A 14,344-nucleotide genomic window follows, 5' to 3' on the forward strand; every position below is an offset into this window, starting at 1 on the left:
GAAGGTGCACGCGAGGTGCGCACCCGGGGCAAACCGGGCTCCGACTTCGTGCACGCCATGGTGCCCACCGCGGCGAAGGTGCACGCGAGGTGCGCACCCGGGGCAAACCGGGCTCCGACTTCGTGCACGCCGCACCTTGGAGCACACTTCGGAGCGCTCCTTGGTGCGCACCATGGTGCCCACCAGGGCGCGCAACCCCGCCGAAGGTGCACGCGAGGTGCGCACCCGGGGCAAACCGGGCTCCGACTTCGTGCACGCCGCACCTTGGAGCACACTTCGGAGCGCTCCTTGGTGCGCACCAGGGCGCGCAACCCCGCCGAAGGTGCACGCGAGGTGCGCACCCGGGGCAAACCGGGCTCCGACTTCGTGCACGCCATGGTGCGCACCAGGGTGCCCACCGCGGCGAAGGTGCGCACCCGGGGCAAACCGGGCTCCGACTTCGTGCACGCCGCACCTTGGAGCACACTTCGGAGCGCTCCTTGGTGCGCACCAGGGCGCGCAACCCAGCCGAGGTGCCCACCCCGGCGAAGGTGCACGCGAGGTGCGCACCCGGGGCAAACCGGGCTCCGACTTCGTGCACGCCATGGTGCCCACCGCGGCGAAGGTGCGCACCCGGGGCAAACCGGGCTAGGACTTCGTGCACGCCGCACCTTGGAGCACACTTTGGAGCGCTCCTTGGTGCGCACCATGGTGCCCACCAGGCCGCGCAACCCAGCCAAGGTGTGCGCACCAAGGTGCACGCGAGGTGCGCACCCGGGGCAAACCGGGGTCCGGCTTCGTGCACGCCGCACCTTGGAGCACACATCGGGGCGCTCCCGGGTTCGCACCGGCGTTGCGCACCGTGGTGGGCACCTCGGAGCACACCAAGGTGGGCAGCGAGGTGCGCACCTTTGATGCGATGCCTTCACTAATTTCCATAAAAGGCAAAAAAAAACGAGATTTTAAAATTTCCGTTTTGAAAGATAGTGAGAAAAAGGGAATGCTGGTGCCATCTTGAGCCCGCCCTGGTGCGCAGCCCAGCCAAGGTGTGCGCACCAAGGTGCCCACCCTGGCGAAGGTGCGCGCCCGGGCAATTAACCCAACTTCCAACTTCGCGCGCGCCAGGGTGGGAGCGCACCCAACAACCGGGCCTGGGAAGAGCCAATGCGAGAAACCCCACCAAACGCTCTGACAAAAAAAGAGGGGGCGCTCCAGTAACCCCGCTTCGGAGCGCACCCTGGGCAAACCCAGCCAGGGTGCCCACCCCGGCCAAGGTGCAGGCGAGGTGCGCACCCGGGGCAAACCGGGCTCCGACAACGTGCACGCCGCACCTTGGAGCACACTTCGTAGCGCTCCCGGGTGCGCACCTCAGAGCACACCAAGGTGGGCAGCGAGGTGCGCACCTTTGATGCGCTGCCTTCACTAATTTCCAGAAAAGGCAAAAAAAAGAGGAGATTTTAAAATTTCCGTTTTGAAAGATAGTGAAAAAAACGGAACGCGGGTGCCATCTTGAGCCCGCCCTGGTGCACAGCCCAGGTAAGGTGCCCACCCTGGCAAAGGTGCGCACCCGGGCAATTAACCCTACTTCCGACTTCGTGCGCGCCAGGGTGGCAACCGGGCCTGGGAAGAGCCAATGCGAGAAACCCCACCAAACGCTCCGACAAAAAAAGAGGCGGCGCTCCAATAACCCCGCTTCGGAGCGCAGCCGGGGCAAACCCAGCCAAGGTGCCCACCCCGACGAAGGTGCACGCGAGGTGCGCACCCGGGGCAAACCGGGCTCCGACAACGTGCACGCAGCACCTTGGAGCACACTTCGAAGCACTCCCGGGTGCCCACCGGCGTTGCGCACCGTGGTGGGCAGCGAGGTGCGCACCTTTGATGCGCTGCCTTCACTAATTTCCAGAAAAGGCAAAAAAAAATGAGATTTTAAAATTTCCGTTTTGAAAGATAGTGAAAAAAACGGAACGCGGGTGCCATCTTGAGCCCGCCCTGGTGCGCAGCCCAGGCAAGGCATGCGCACCAAGGTGCCCACCCGCGGTGCACGCCCGGGGCAAACCGGGCTCCGACTTCGTGCAGGCCGCACCTTGGAGCACACTTCGGAGCGCTCCTTGGTGCGCACCATGGTGCCCACCAGGGCGCACCCGGGGCAAACCGGGCTCCGACTTCGTGCACGCCGCACCTTGGAGCACACATCGGAGCGCTCCCAGGTTCGCACCAGCGTTGCGCACCTTTGATGCGCTGCCTTCACTAATTTCCAGAAAAGGCAAAAAAAAACGATATTTTAAAATTTCCGTTCTGAAAGATAGTGAAAAAAACGGAACGCGGGTGCCATCTTGAGCCCTTCCTGGTGCGCAGCCCAGGCAAGTTGTGCGCACCAAGGTGCCCACCCTGGCGGAGGTGCGCGCCCGGGGCAAACCGGGCTCCGACTTCGTGCACTGCATGGTGCCCACCAAGGCGCGCAACCCAGCCAAGGTGCCCACCGCAGCGAAGGTGCACGCGAGGTGCGCACCCGAGGTGCACACCCGGGGCAAACCGAGCTCCGACTTCGTGCACGCCGCACCTTGGAGCACACTTCAGAGCGCTCCTTGGTGCGCACCAGGGCGCGCAACCCAGCCAAGGTGCTCACCCCGGCGAAGGTGCACGCGAGGTGCGCACCCGGGGCAAGCCGGGCTCGGACTTCGTGCACGCCGCACCTTGGAGCACACATCGGAGCGCTCCCGGGTTCGCACCAGCATTGCGCACCTTTGATGCGCTGCCTTCACTAATTTCCAGAAAAGGCAAAAAAAAAAAAAAAACGAGATTTTAAAATTTCCGTTTTGAAAGATAGTGAAAAAAACGGAACGCGGGTGCCATCTTGAGCCCGCCCTGGTGTGCAGCCCAGGCAAGTTGTGCGCACCAAGGCACCCACCCTGGCCAAGGTGGGTCACGGGGTGGGTCCTAGGGTGGGTAACGGGGTGGGTACTAAGGTGCGTGCCAAGGTGGGTCATGGGGTGGGTGCCAAGGTGGGCACCAGGGTGGGTGTGCACCAACCCTAGCCAGGGTAGGTCACGGGGTGGTTGTCGGGGTGGGCGTCAAGGAGCCAAGGTGGGTGGCAAGTAGCCAAGTTGCGTGCCAAGGTGGGTGTCGGGGTGGGTGCCAAGGATCCAAGGTGGGTGCCAAGGAACCAAGGTGGGTGTCTGGGTGGGTGCCGAGGTGGGAGCCAGGGTGGGTCCCAAGGTGAGTGCAAAGGTGGGTGCCAGGGTCAAGGTGAGTGCCAATGTGGGTTCCAAGGTGCCAGGGTCAGGGTGAGTGCCAATGTGGGTTCAAAGGTGCTAAGTTGGGTGCGAGGTTGGGTGCGAGGGTGGGTGGGTGCCAAGGTGTGCTAGGTGGAAGCCCGGGTGGGTCGGCATCCCATGGGTGTCGAGTTGGGTGCCTGATGGGTGCTTCTTGTCAAGTTTTAGTCGTCGGGACTCATTTCGAGCCTTAGAGGTCGTTTCTTGTCCGGTTGCCCTGTCTTCGACCTGGGAACCCAATTTTGGTCCTCGGGTCCCATTTTTTTTTGTCTCGCATCCCACTTTTGGCCTGTGGCCTTTTCGGGGTCGATTCAAGTTTTGGGCATCAGAGCATGTTTCTTCTCCTAAAACCCAATATTTGTTTATTAAGTCTCGGAACACATTTTTGTTCTCGTGGACCCATCATGGGTCTTGGAACGCATTTGTGGTCCTTGGGTCCCATTTTGCATCCCGAAACTTGTGTTTTGGTGCTTGATCCCTATTTTGGGTGCCCACCTTGCACCAAGTGCGCACCCGGGGCAAACCGAGCGCCTTGGTGCACCGGGGCAAGATCGAGCGTGCACCCGAGGCGCCCCGAACATGCACCAAGGTGCACTCGGCCCACATGTGAGCGCAGGTCGTTGCGCCCGAGGTGGTGTGTGGGCACCGCGTTGCAGACGGGACACTGCACGCACACGACGCCCCGTCCAGGTGCACGCACGTAGGCCGGGCCGGGTGCACACCCGACGCCCTAGCAAGGTGCGCGCACCCGGGCAGGGCTCACACTTGGCGAACGGGGCGCACTTCGCGAGGGAGGGTGTGCACCTCGACGGGGGTGGGTGGCCGGGGTGGATTCGCACGTGGGTCGCGGTTTGCTAAGTACACACTGCGACAAGCTCATAACGGGTGCGATCATACCAGCGTTAGTGCACCGGATCCCATCAGAACTCCGCAGTTAAGCGCGCTTGGGCCGGAGTAGTACTGGGATGGGTGACCTCCCGGGAAGTCCCGGTGTTGCACCCTTTTTTAGTTTTTCGCCGGGCGTCGCAATGCTATTTGAATAAACCTTTTGCCCGTTTGCGTTCTCGTCGGGGCCGGGCCGGGCCGGGGTGCGCTGCCCGCACTACCGCGCGCGCGGGGGGCGACACCGAGCGCGCACCCGAGGCGCCCCGAGCACACAGGCCACGGTGCAACCCGGGCGTTGTGCGCGCACCCCGGTGCGCCCGAGGTGCTGCGCGCGCACCCAGGTGAAATCGGTGTGCACCTCGGCCAGTGCGCGCTCGGTCGAGTCGCGCACGTTGGCCAAGGTGCACGGTGATGTTTCTTACTCTAAGGTTCCGCACCAGACGCCCGGGACAGGTGAGCGAAGCTGGGCGGGGCCGGGTGCGCGGCCGGGGCAGGTGCACGCAGCTGGAGAGAGCTTTGGAGCACACCAGAGGTGCGCACCTTGGAGCACACTTCGGAGCGCACCAATGATGCGCTCCATTCAAAAGTTTCCTGAAAAGGCAAAAAAAGTTGAGATTATAGAATTTCCCACTTGAGAGATTGTAAAAAAAAAAAATTTAAAATGAAGGAAACGCGGGTGCCAAGGTGTGCGCGCCCGGGTGCGCAGCCCAGCCAAGGTGTGCGCACCAAGGCGCCCACCCTGGCGAAGGTGCACGCAAGGTGCGCACCCGAGGCAAACCGGACAATTAACCCAACTTTCGACTTCGCGCGCACCTGCGCACCTTGGAGCGCACTTCGGAGCGCTCCTTGGTGCGCACCAATCTTGGGCACCTCGGAGTGCACCATGGCGCCCACCAAGGTGCGCACCCGGGGCAAACCGAGCTCCGACTTCGTGCGCACCTTGGAGCGCACGAAAGGTGCGCACCATGGCGCCCACCAAGGTGCGCAGCCCAGCCAAGGCGTGCGCATCAAGGTGCGCACCCTGGCGAAGGTGCGCACCCGGGGCAAACCGAGCTCCGACTTCGTGCGCACCTTGGAGCGCACAAAGGGTGCGCAACCCAGCCAAGGTGTGCGCACCCCGGGCAAACCGAGCTCCGAATCGTGCGCACCTTGGAGCACACTTCGGAGCCCTCCTTGGTGCGCACCGATGTTGCGCACCTCGGAGCGCACCCGGGGAAAACAATGCAATTAACCCGACTTTCGACTTCGTGGGCACCTCGGAGCGCTCTCGGGTTCGCACCTCGGAGCACACCGAGGTGCGCACCTTTGATGCGCTGCCTTCACCAATTTCCAGAAAAGGCAAGAAAACATTGAGAAGGTGTGCGCACCGAGGTGCCCACCCTGGCGAAGGTGCACGCGAGGTGCGCACCCGGGGCAAACCGGGCTCCGACTTCGTGCACGCCATGCTGCGCACCTTGGAGGGCCATGGTGCGCACCTTGGAGCACACTTCGGAGCGCTCAATGGTGCCCAACCCAGCCAAGGTGCCCACCGCGGCGAAGGTGCACGCGAGGTGCGCACCCGGGGCAAACCGGGCTCCGACTTCGTGCACGCCGCACCTTGGAGCACACTTCGGAGCGCTCCTTGGTGCGCACCAGGGCGCGCAACCCAGCCGAGGTGCCCACCCCGGCGAAGGTGCACGCGGGGTGCGCACCCGGGGCAAACCGGGCTCCGACTTCGTGCACGCCATGGTGCCCACCGCGGCGAAGGTGCACGCGAGGTGCGCACCCGGGGCAAACCGGGCTCCGACTTCGTGCACGCCGCACCTTGGAGCACACTTCGGAGCGCTCCTTGGTGCGCACCAGGGCGCGCAACCCAGCCGAGGTGCCCACCCCGGCGAAGGTGCACGCGAGGTGCGCACCCGGGGCAAACCGGGCTCCGACTTCGTGCACGCCATGGTGCCCACCGCGGCGAAGGTGCACGCGAGGTGCGCACCCGGGGCAAACCGGGCTCCGACTTCGTGCACGCCGCACCTTGGAGCACACTTCGGAGCGCTCCTTGGTGCGCACCATGGTGCCCACCAGGGCGCGCAACCCCGCCGAAGGTGCACGCGAGGTGCGCACCCGGGGCAAACCGGGCTCCGACTTCGTGCACGCCGCACCTTGGAGCACACTTCGGAGCGCTCCTTGGTGCGCACCAGGGCGCGCAACCCCGCCGAAGGTGCACGCGAGGTGCGCACCCGGGGCAAACCGGGCTCCGACTTCGTGCACGCCATGGTGCGCACCAGGGTGCCCACCGCGGCGAAGGTGCGCACCCGGGGCAAACCGGGCTCCGACTTCGTGCACGCCGCACCTTGGAGCACACTTCGGAGCGCTCCTTGGTGCGCACCAGGGCGCGCAACCCAGCCGAGGTGCCCACCCCGGCGAAGGTGCACGCGAGGTGCGCACCCGGGGCAAACCGGGCTCCGACTTCGTGCACGCCATGGTGCCCACCGCGGCGAAGGTGCGCACCCGGGGCAAACCGGGCTAGGACTTCGTGCACGCCGCACCTTGGAGCACACTTTGGAGCGCTCCTTGGTGCGCACCATGGTGCCCACCAGGCCGCGCAACCCAGCCAAGGTGTGCGCACCAAGGTGCACGCGAGGTGCGCACCCGGGGCAAACCGGGGTCCGGCTTCGTGCACGCCGCACCTTGGAGCACACATCGGGGCGCTCCCGGGTTCGCACCGGCGTTGCGCACCGTGGTGGGCACCTCGGAGCGCACCGTGGTGGGCACCTCGGAGCACACCAAGGTGGGCAGCGAGGTGCGCACCTTTGATGCGATGCCTTCACTAATTTCCATAAAAGGCAAAAAAAAACGAGATTTTAAAATTTCCGTTTTGAAAGATAGTGAGAAAAAGGGAATGCTGGTGCCATCTTGAGCCCGCCCTGGTGCGCAGCCCAGCCAAGGTGTGCGCACCAAGGTGCCCACCCTGGCGAAGGTGCGCGCCCGGGCAATTAACCCAACTTCCAACTTCGCGCGCGCCAGGGTGGGAGCGCACCCAACAACCGGGCCTGGGAAGAGCCAATGCGAGAAACCCCACCAAACGCTCTGACAAAAAAAGAGGGGGCGCTCCAGTAACCCCGCTTCGGAGCGCACCCTGGGCAAACCCAGCCAGGGTGCCCACCCCGGCCAAGGTGCAGGCGAGGTGCGCACCCGGGGCAAACCGGGCTTCCGACAACGTGCACGCCGCACCTTGGAGCACACTTCGTAGCGCTCCCGGGTGCGCACCTCAGAGCACACCAAGGTGGGCAGCGAGGTGCGCACCTTTGATGCGCTGCCTTCACTAATTTCCAGAAAAGGCAAAAAAAAGAGGAGATTTTAAAATTTCCGTTTTGAAAGATAGTGAAAAAAACGGAACGCGGGTGCCATCTTGAGCCCGCCCTGGTGCACAGCCCAGGTAAGGTGCCCACCCTGGCAAAGGTGCGCACCCGGGCAATTAACCCTACTTCCGACTTCGTGCGCGCCAGGGTGGCAACCGGGCCTGGGAAGAGCCAATGCGAGAAACCCCACCAAACGCTCCGACAAAAAAAGAGGCGGCGCTCCAATAACCCCGCTTCGGAGCGCAGCCGGGGCAAACCCAGCCAAGGTGCCCACCCCGACGAAGGTGCACGCGAGGTGCGCACCCGGGGCAAACCGGGCTCCGACAACGTGCACGCAGCACCTTGGAGCACACTTCGAAGCACTCCCGGGTGCCCACCGGCGTTGCGCACCGTGGTGGGCAGCGAGGTGCGCACCTTTGATGCGCTGCCTTCACTAATTTCCAGAAAAGGCAAAAAAAAATGAGATTTTAAAATTTCCGTTTTGAAAGATAGTGAAAAAAACGGAACGCGGGTGCCATCTTGAGCCCGCCCTGGTGCGCAGCCCAGGCAAGGCATGCGCACCAAGGTGCCCACCCGCGGTGCACGCCCGGGGCAAACCGGGCTCCGACTTCGTGCAGGCCGCACCTTGGAGCACACTTCGGAGCGCTCCTTGGTGCGCACCATGGTGCCCACCAGGGCGCACCCGGGGCAAACCGGGCTCCGACTTCGTGCACGCCGCACCTTGGAGCACACATCGGAGCGCTCCCAGGTTCGCACCAGCGTTGCGCACCTTTGATGCGCTGCCTTCACTAATTTCCAGAAAAGGCAAAAAAAAACGATATTTTAAAATTTCCGTTCTGAAAGATAGTGAAAAAAACGGAACGCGGGTGCCATCTTGAGCCCTTCCTGGTGCGCAGCCCAGGCAAGTTGTGCGCACCAAGGTGCCCACCCTGGCGGAGGTGCGCGCCCGGGGCAAACCGGGCTCCGACTTCGTGCACTGCATGGTGCCCACCAAGGCGCGCAACCCAGCCAAGGTGCCCACCGCAGCGAAGGTGCACGCGAGGTGCGCACCCGAGGTGCACACCCGGGGCAAACCGAGCTCCGACTTCGTGCACGCCGCACCTTGGAGCACACTTCAGAGCGCTCCTTGGTGCGCACCAGGGCGCGCAACCCAGCCAAGGTGCTCACCCCGGCGAAGGTGCACGCGAGGTGCGCACCCGGGGCAAGCCGGGCTCGGACTTCGTGCACGCCGCACCTTGGAGCACACATCGGAGCGCTCCCGGGTTCGCACCAGCATTGCGCACCTTTGATGCGCTGCCTTCACTAATTTCCAGAAAAGGCAAAAAAAAAAAAAAAACGAGATTTTAAAATTTCCGTTTTGAAAGATAGTGAAAAAAACGGAACGCGGGTGCCATCTTGAGCCCGCCCTGGTGTGCAGCCCAGGCAAGTTGTGCGCACCAAGGCACCCACCCTGGCCAAGGTGGGTCACGGGGTGGGTCCTAGGGTGGGTAACGGGGTGGGTACTAAGGTGCGTGCCAAGGTGGGTCATGGGGTGGGTGCCAAGGTGGGCACCAGGGTGGGTGTGCACCAACCCTAGCCAGGGTAGGTCACGGGGTGGTTGTCGGGGTGGGCGTCAAGGAGCCAAGGTGGGTGGCAAGTAGCCAAGTTGCGTGCCAAGGTGGGTGTCGGGGTGGGTGCCAAGGATCCAAGGTGGGTGCCAAGGAACCAAGGTGGGTGTCTGGGTGGGTGCCGAGGTGGGAGCCAGGGTGGGTCCCAAGGTGAGTGCAAAGGTGGGTGCCAGGGTCAAGGTGAGTGCCAATGTGGGTTCCAAGGTGCCAGGGTCAGGGTGAGTGCCAATGTGGGTTCAAAGGTGCTAAGTTGGGTGCGAGGTTGGGTGCGAGGGTGGGTGGGTGCCAAGGTGTGCTAGGTGGAAGCCCGGGTGGGTCGGCATCCCATGGGTGTCGAGTTGGGTGCCTGATGGGTGCTTCTTGTCAAGTTTTAGTCGTCGGGACTCATTTCGAGCCTTAGAGGTCGTTTCTTGTCCGGTTGCCCTGTCTTCGACCTGGGAACCCAATTTTGGTCCTCGGGTCCCATTTTTTTTTGTCTCGCATCCCACTTTTGGCCTGTGGCCTTTTCGGGGTCGATTCTCGTTTTGGGCATCAGAGCATGTTTCTTCTCCTAAAACCCAATATTTGTTTATTAAGTCTCGGAACACATTTTTGTTCTCGTGGACCCATCATGGGTCTTGGAACGCATTTGTGGTCCTTGGGTCCCATTTTGCATCCCGAAACTTGTGTTTTGGTGCTTGATCCCTATTTTGGGTGCCCACCTTGCACCAAGTGCGCACCCGGGGCAAACCGAGCGCCTTGGTGCACCGGGGCAAGATCGAGCGTGCACCCGAGGCGCCCCGAACATGCACCAAGGTGCACTCGGCCCACATGTGAGCGCAGGTCGTTGCGCCCGAGGTGGTGTGTGGGCACCGCGTTGCAGACGGGACACTGCACGCACACGACGCCCCGTCCAGGTGCACGCACGTAGGCCGGGCCGGGTGCACACCCGACGCCCTAGCAAGGTGCGCGCACCCGGGCAGGGCTCACACTTGGCGAACGGGGCGAACTTCGCGAGGGAGGGTGTGCACCTCGACGGGGGTGGGTGGCCGGGGTGGATTCGCACGTGGGTCGCGGTTTGCTAAGTACACACTGCGACAAGCTCATAACGGGTGCGATCATACCAGCGTTAGTGCACCGGATCCCATCAGAACTCCGCAGTTAAGCGCGCTTGGGCCGGAGTAGTACTGGGATGGGTGACCTCCCGGGAAGTCCCGGTGTTGCACCCTTTTTTAGTTTTTCGCCGGGCGTCGCAATGCTATTTGAATAAACCTTTTGCCCGTTTGCGTTCTCGTCGGGGCCGGGCCGGGCCGGGGTGCGCTGCCCGCACTACCGCGCGCGCGGGGGCGACACCGAGCGCGCACCCGAGGCGCCCCGAGCACACAGGCCACGGTGCAACCCGGGCGTTGTGCGCGCACCCCGGTGCGCCCGAGGTGCTGCGCGCGCACCCAGGTGAAATCGGTGTGCACCTCGGCCAGTGCGCGCTCGGTCGAGTCGCGCACGTTGGCCAAGGTGCACGGTGATGTTTCTTACTCTAAGGTTCCGCACCAGACGCCCGGGACAGGTGAGCGAAGCTGGGCGGGGCCGGGTGCGCGGCCGGGGCAGGTGCACGCAGCTGGAGAGAGCTTTGGAGCACACCAGAGGTGCGCACCTTGGAGCACACTTCGGAGCGCACCAATGATGCGCTCCATTCAAAAGTTTCCTGAAAAGGCAAAAAAAGTTGAGATTATAGAATTTCCCACTTGAGAGATTGTAAAAAAAAAAAATTTAAAATGAAGGAAACGCGGGTGCCAAGGTGTGCGCGCCCGGGTGCGCAGCCCAGCCAAGGTGTGCGCACCAAGGCGCCCACCCTGGCGAAGGTGCACGCAAGGTGCGCACCCGAGGCAAACCGGACAATTAACCCAACTTTCGACTTCGCGCGCACCTGCGCACCTTGGAGCGCACTTCGGAGCGCTCCTTGGTGCGCACCAATCTTGGGCACCTCGGAGTGCACCATGGCGCCCACCAAGGTGCGCACCCGGGGCAAACCGAGCTCCGACTTCGTGCGCACCTTGGAGCGCACGAAAGGTGCGCACCATGGCGCCCACCAAGGTGCGCAGCCCAGCCAAGGCGTGCGCATCAAGGTGCGCACCCGGGGCAAACCGAGCTCCGACTTCGTGCGCACCTTGGAGCGCACAAAGGGTGCGCAACCCAGCCAAGGTGTGCGCACCCCGGGCAAACCGAGCTCCGAATCGTGCGCACCTTGGAGCACACTTCGGAGCCCTCCTTGGTGCGCACCGATGTTGCGCACCTCGGAGCGCACCCGGGGAAAACAATGCAATTAACCCGACTTTCGACTTCGTGGGCACCTCGGAGCGCTCTCGGGTTCGCACCTCGGAGCACACCGAGGTGCGCACCTTTGATGCGCTGCCTTCACCAATTTCCAGAAAAGGCAAGAAAACATTGAGAAGGTGTGCGCACCGAGGTGCCCACCCTGGCGAAGGTGCACGCGAGGTGCGCACCCGGGGCAAACCGGGCTCCGACTTCGTGCACGCCATGCTGCGCACCTTGGAGGGCCATGGTGCGCACCTTGGAGCACACTTCGGAGCGCTCAATGGTGCCCAACCCAGCCAAGGTGCCCACCGCGGCGAAGGTGCACGCGAGGTGCGCACCCGGGGCAAACCGGGCTCCGACTTCGTGCACGCCGCACCTTGGAGCACACTTCGGAGCGCTCCTTGGTGCGCACCAGGGCGCGCAACCCAGCCGAGGTGCCCACCCCGGCGAAGGTGCACGCGGGGTGCGCACCCGGGGCAAACCGGGCTCCGACTTCGTGCACGCCATGGTGCCCACCGCGCCAAGGTGCACGCGAGGTGCGCACCCGGGGCAAACCGGGCTCCGACTTCGTGCACGCCGCACCTTGGAGCACACTTCGGAGCGCTCCTTGGTGCGCACCAGGGCGCGCAACCCAGCCGAGGTGCCCACCCCGGCGAAGGTGCACGCGAGGTGCGCACCCGGGGCAAACCGGGCTCCGACTTCGTGCACGCCATGGTGCCCACCGCGGCGAAGGTGCACGCGAGGTGCGCACCCGGGGCAAACCGGGCTCCGACTTCGTGCACGCCGCACCTTGGAGCACACTTCGGAGCGCTCCTTGGTGCGCACCATGGTGCCCACCAGGGCGCGCAACCCCGCCGAAGGTGCACGCGAGGTGCGCACCCGGGGCAAACCGGGCTCCGACTTCGTGCACGCCGCACCTTGGAGCACACTTCGGAGCGCTCCTTGGTGCGCACCAGGGCGCGCAACCCCGCCGAAGGTGCACGCGAGGTGCGCACCCGGGGCAAACCGGGCTCCGACTTCGTGCACGCCATGGTGCGCACCAGGGTGCCCACCGCGGCGAAGGTGCGCACCCGGGGCAAACCGGGCTCCGACTTCGTGCACGCCGCACCTTGGAGCACACTTCGGAGCGCTCCTTGGTGCGCACCAGGGCGCGCAACCCAGCCGAGGTGCCCACCCCGGCGAAGGTGCACGCGAGGTGCGCACCCGGGGCAAACCGGGCTCCGACTTCGTGCACGCCATGGTGCCCACCGCGGCGAAGGTGCGCACCCGGGGCAAACCGGGCTAGGACTTCGTGCACGCCGCACCTTGGAGCACACTTCGGAGCGCTCCTTGGTGCGCACCATGGTGCCCACCAGGCCGCGCAACCCAGCCAAGGTGTGCGCACCAAGGTGCACGCGAGGTGCGCACCCGGGGCAAACCGGGGTCCGGCTTCGTGCACGCCGCACCTTGGAGCACACATCGGGGCGCTCCCGGGTTCGCACCGGCGTTGCGCACCGTGGTGGGCACCTCGGAGCGCACCGTGGTGGGCACCTCGGAGCACACCAAGGTGGGCAGCGAGGTGCGCACCTTTGATGCGATGCCTTCACTAATTTCCATAAAAGGCAAAAAAAAACGAGATTTTAAAATTTCCGTTTTGAAAGATAGTGAGAAAAAGGGAATGCTGGTGCCATCTTGAGCCCGCCCTGGTGCGCAGCCCAGCCAAGGTGTGCGCACCAAGGTGCCCACCCTGGCGAAGGTGCGCGCCCGGGCAATTAACCCAACTTCCAACTTCGCGCGCGCCAGGGTGGGAGCGCACCCAACAACCGGGCCTGGGAAGAGCCAATGCGAGAAACCCCACCAAACGCTCTGACAAAAAAAGAGGGGGCGCTCCAGTAACCCCGCTTCGGAGCGCACCCTGGGCAAACCCAGCCAGGGTGCCCACCCCGGCCAAGGTGCAGGCGAGGTGCGCACCCGGGGCAAACCGGGCTCCGACAACGTGCACGCCGCACCTTGGAGCACACTTCGTAGCGCTCCCGGGTGCGCACCTCAGAGCACACCAAGGTGGGCAGCGAGGTGCGCACCTTTGATGCGCTGCCTTCACTAATTTCCAGAAAAGGCAAAAAAAAGAGGAGATTTTAAAATTTCCGTTTTGAAAGATAGTGAAAAAAACGGAACGCGGGTGCCATCTTGAGCCCGCCCTGGTGCACAGCCCAGGTAAGGTGCCCACCCTGGCAAAGGTGCGCACCCGGGCAATTAACCCTACTTCCGACTTCGTGCGCGCCAGGGTGGCAACCGGGCCTGGGAAGAGCCAATGCGAGAAACCCCACCAAACGCTCCGACAAAAAAAGAGGCGGCGCTCCAATAACCCCGCTTCGGAGCGCAGCCGGGGCAAACCCAGCCAAGGTGCCCACCCCGACGAAGGTGCACGCGAGGTGCGCACCCGGGGCAAACCGGGCTCCGACAACGTGCACGCAGCACCTTGGAGCACACTTCGAAGCACTCCCGGGTGCCCACCGGCGTTGCGCACCGTGGTGGGCAGCGAGGTGCGCACCTTTGATGCGCTGCCTTCACTAATTTCCAGAAAAGGCAAAAAAAAATGAGATTTTAAAATTTCCGTTTTGAAAGATAGTGAAAAAAACGGAACGCGGGTGCCATCTTGAGCCCGCCCTGGTGCGCAGCCCAGGCAAGGCATGCGCACCAAGGTGCCCACCCGCGGTGCACACCCGGGGCAAACCGGGCTCCGACTTCGTGCAGGCCGCACCTTGGAGCACACTTCGGAGCGCTCCTTGGTGCGCACCATGGTGCCCACCAGGGCGCACCCGGGGCAAACCGGGCTCCGACTTCGTGCACGCCGCACCTTGGAGCACACATCGGAGCGCTCCCAGGTTCGCACCAGCGTTGCGCACCTTTGATGCGCTGCCTTCACTAATTTCCAGAAAAGGCAAAAAAAAACGATATTTTAAAATTTCCGTTCTGAAAGATAGTGAAAAAA

The 14,344-nt window shown here is 63.6% G+C and overlaps 2 non-coding genes across 2 annotated transcripts; both read left to right on the forward strand.

Moving 5' to 3' along the window:
* Positions 1-4,134: 4,134 nt before the first annotated feature.
* On the forward strand, positions 4,135-4,253 carry LOC131869195 (5S ribosomal RNA). Its single transcript, XR_009367588.1, has one exon. It is a non-coding gene; the product is annotated as a 5S ribosomal RNA (ribosomal RNA).
* Positions 4,254-10,170: 5,917 nt separating this feature from the next.
* LOC131869196 (5S ribosomal RNA) lies at positions 10,171-10,289 on the forward strand. The gene has a single exon (XR_009367589.1). It is a non-coding gene; the product is annotated as a 5S ribosomal RNA (ribosomal RNA).
* The last annotated feature ends 4,055 nt before the right edge of the window (positions 10,290-14,344 follow it).

This window comes from Cryptomeria japonica, unplaced genomic scaffold, assembly GCF_030272615.1.
Source record: "Cryptomeria japonica unplaced genomic scaffold, Sugi_1.0 HiC_scaffold_238, whole genome shotgun sequence".
Classification (NCBI taxonomy): Eukaryota; Viridiplantae; Streptophyta; class Pinopsida; order Cupressales; family Cupressaceae; genus Cryptomeria; species Cryptomeria japonica.